Source organism: Crocuta crocuta, unplaced genomic scaffold, assembly GCF_008692635.1.
Source record: "Crocuta crocuta isolate KB4526 unplaced genomic scaffold, BGI_CrCroc_1.0 scaffold545, whole genome shotgun sequence".
Lineage (NCBI taxonomy): Eukaryota > Metazoa > Chordata > Mammalia > Carnivora > Hyaenidae > Crocuta > Crocuta crocuta.
This window is the reverse complement of record NW_027551563.1, coordinates 2,434,017-2,437,587: the sequence shown is the minus strand read 5'-3', so window position 1 is coordinate 2,437,587 and position 3,571 is coordinate 2,434,017.

The window sequence follows — 3,571 nt, the reverse complement described above, 5'->3', positions numbered from 1 at the left end:
CTTTTGTAGTAATTAACATGATAATTATTGTTATGTAGCATTAAGTCATTAAAAAGAATCCATGATTTTCTTTGGGAAGCTACTATTTTTACTTCAGTCATGGACTATTCTTGACTTCTCAAATGTTTGTAGTTCTGACAAGATTATTTTGAAAGTGGTTATGTATGGGTTATGGTATCTCAAGGGCTATAGCTTTTTCATTGCATATATTCCGATACTCATTTATTTTACATTAAAGGGGGTTTTATTTTAAAACACAGATGAAAGAGGGTAAAACAGTATGAAAACTTTACAAAGAAAAGCCTAATTTTCTCTCATCAGTGCCTGTGTCGTGATCCAAGTCTTGTGAATATTCTCTTGCTTTCCTGATGCTGATAGAAAGGGTTGATATTTAATTGCATAGTCTTTTCCTGTTTTCTTTCTGCATACCCACATACACATCATTTTGCATGAACAGAATCATACCATATAATCAAGAAATTTTTAACAACTTTCCTTTCTATTACATACTTGCCCTTCTTTTGACACAAATCAGTATTTTCCTGATTTCTAGGAATAATGTATGTTAATAGATACTTCTTTTTTCTCTATCTATGTATGTTTTCCTTCTTTGTTTCCAAAAGTTTTTGACTATTAATCAGAGATAATCATACATATGTTCATATCATTTTCATTATTAATATCTGTATGACTTCTTGATATTTCATATGTTTCAATTTTTAAATTTGTATTTCATGAATTTGTTTGTATTTCTTAAATGTATTTCAGCAAACTCATAAAGTGAGGTGCTCCGTATATGCTCAAACTCAAAAACTGCAAGATCATGAACTGAGTCAAAATCCTACACTTAACCAACTGAGCCACCCAGGCAAACCAACTTTTTTTTTTATATTATTTTTAAAATTTATTTTGAGGAAGAGAGAGAGAATTCATGCACACAGGCAGGAGAGGGGAAGAGAGAGAGAGAGGGTATGAGAGAATCCCAGTCAGTGTAGGACTCCATTTTAGTGTAGGGCCCCATGCGGGGCCTGAACTCATGAAGCATGAAATCATGACCTGAGCCAGAGTCAAGAGTCAAATGAAATGAAATCCCTACAATTGTTTCCAGCAATATGCTTTTTTTCTCAACCCTTTCCCATCTGCTTCCCTTCTCATCACCTTCTAAGACCTTCACAATATTTGCATGTGTCAATTCTTTCTGCTTTACCTTTTCCCGAACAGATAAGAATGCTGGATTACTTTCTGTCTCTTTTCTCTAAGTTTTGATGTCCTAGATTTAATACATTTTTTTTTCTAAACTAACATAAGCATTTGTATTGCACCATGTCTCTTCCACTGAAAGGATCTTTCAGTACTTCTATTAAATATGTCAAGATTTTGATTTCATCCATTTAAAACTAACTCTCAAGTTATAAAGAAGAGTCTGTTTCCTTCAGTCTTTTATCTCATCCTTGTCTTTATTAAGATTTCTGTGCTTATTCCTTTTATTATTTTATTAAAGTAATTTCTTTATTGTTTACTCAGAATGTGTGGCTGGAATTTTTTTTCTTTGCACATAGCAGATTCTTTCTGATTGTAACACATTCTCATTTAATGTATATTTCAAGAATTTTATCAAAGTATATCTTTTTTTTTTTTCTTTAAGTCAGTCACAACTAGAACTCTATGAGTTCTTTGAATCTATAGAACCAGGTCTCTATACTCTTTTCTCCATATTTTTCTTCATATTCTTTAAAGTCTCTTATTTATACCTATATTTTATCTCTTGTATCTATCCTCTGAGTCAAAATTTATTATTTCAATTTGATTATTTCTTTTCTTTTCTTTTCTGAATTTCAAATTCTTTTAAGCAATATTATACTTAAATAATCAGCATACATATTGTGTGACATGTTACATATTGTGCTGAGGCACCTTCTTTTAAGAAATATTAAATACAGCCCAATTCCTGTAATAGAAGAATCATAATATGGGATCTATTGAAATTGAGTTTAATCTGAACTTAATGCTATTTTGTTATCATTTTGAGGCATAATTTGAAGACGGTGAGGCTTATCATCCTACATTTTTACTCCATTTGCATAGACTTTCTTTTTTTGTTCTATTCTTAATGTATTTCTCTTCTTTATCTGAAACTATTTCAGTTTTACTCAAAATAAGAGAAAAGCAAATAAAATTACAATAAGATATCATTTCTTACTCAGGTTGACAAAAAGAATTATGAGTTTAGCAACACATTCTGTTGGCAAGACTGTGTGGCACTTCGTTTTATTGCGGGTGGGAATCCAGATGATAAAACCCTTACAGTGGGCAATTTGCCAGTCTATAACAAAATTACATATTCGTTTCCTTTTTAAAACTTTTATCTATTTATAATTCTTATCTGATTAACTTATAGTGTTAGTTTCAATTGTACAATATAGTCATTAAACAATTCTATACATGACTCAGTGCTCATCATGATAAGTGTACTCTTTAATCCCCATCACCTCTTTCGCCCCATTTCCCCACCCACCTGCCCTCTGGTAATTGCTAGTTTGTTCTATATATGTAAGAGTCTGTTTTATTGTTTTTCTCTTTTTTGTTGTTCATTTGTTTTATTTTTTTTAATTCCACATTGGAGTGAATCATATGGTTTTTGTCTTTCTCTGACTCACTTATTTCACTTAACATCTAGATTCATCTATGCTGTTGCAAATGGTAAGATATCATTCTTTTTTATGGCTGAGTAATATTCCTGTGTGTGTGCGTGTGTGTGTGTGTGCGCGTGCGTACATGTATATGCCACATCTTCTTTATCTACTCACCCATTGGTTGACTTTTGGGTTGCTTCCATAATTTGGGTATTGTAAATAATGCTGAAATAAACATAGTGTTGCATATATCTTTTTGAATTAGTGAGGAGTTCTTTTTTGGGAATAAATACCCAGAAATATAATTATTGGATCATGTGGTAGTTTGAATTTTAATTTTCTGAGAAAACTCCAAACTGTCTTACAGTTTCTTCACCAGTTTGCATTCCCACCAACAGCATATGAGGATTCCTTTTTCTCCAAATCCCAACATTTGTTGTTTCTTATGTTGTTGACTTTAGGCATTCCAACACGTGTGTAGTGATATTTCATTGAAGTTTTTATTTGAATTTCCCTGATGATGAGTGATATTGAGCTTTTTTTCATGTGTCTTTTGGACATCTGTATGTCTTCTTTGGAGAAATGCCTGTTCATGTCTTCTGGCCAGGTTTGAATTAGATTGTTTGTTTTTTGTTTTGGTGCCAAGTTGTATCAGATATATCATTTACACATATCTTCTCCCATTCAGTAGGTTGTCTTTTTGTTTTGTTATTGTTGCCTTTGCTGGGCAGAAGCTTTTATTTTCATGTATTCCCAGTAATTTATTTTTACTTTTGTTTTCCTTTTCCTTGAGTCATATGTAGAAAAGTGTGGCTACTCCTGGTGTCAGAGAAATTACTACCTGTGCTCTCTTCTAAGATACTTTATGATTTCAGGTCTCACATTAAGTTGTGAATTCATTTTGAGTTTGTTTTTATGTAAGGTATAAGGAAGTAGTC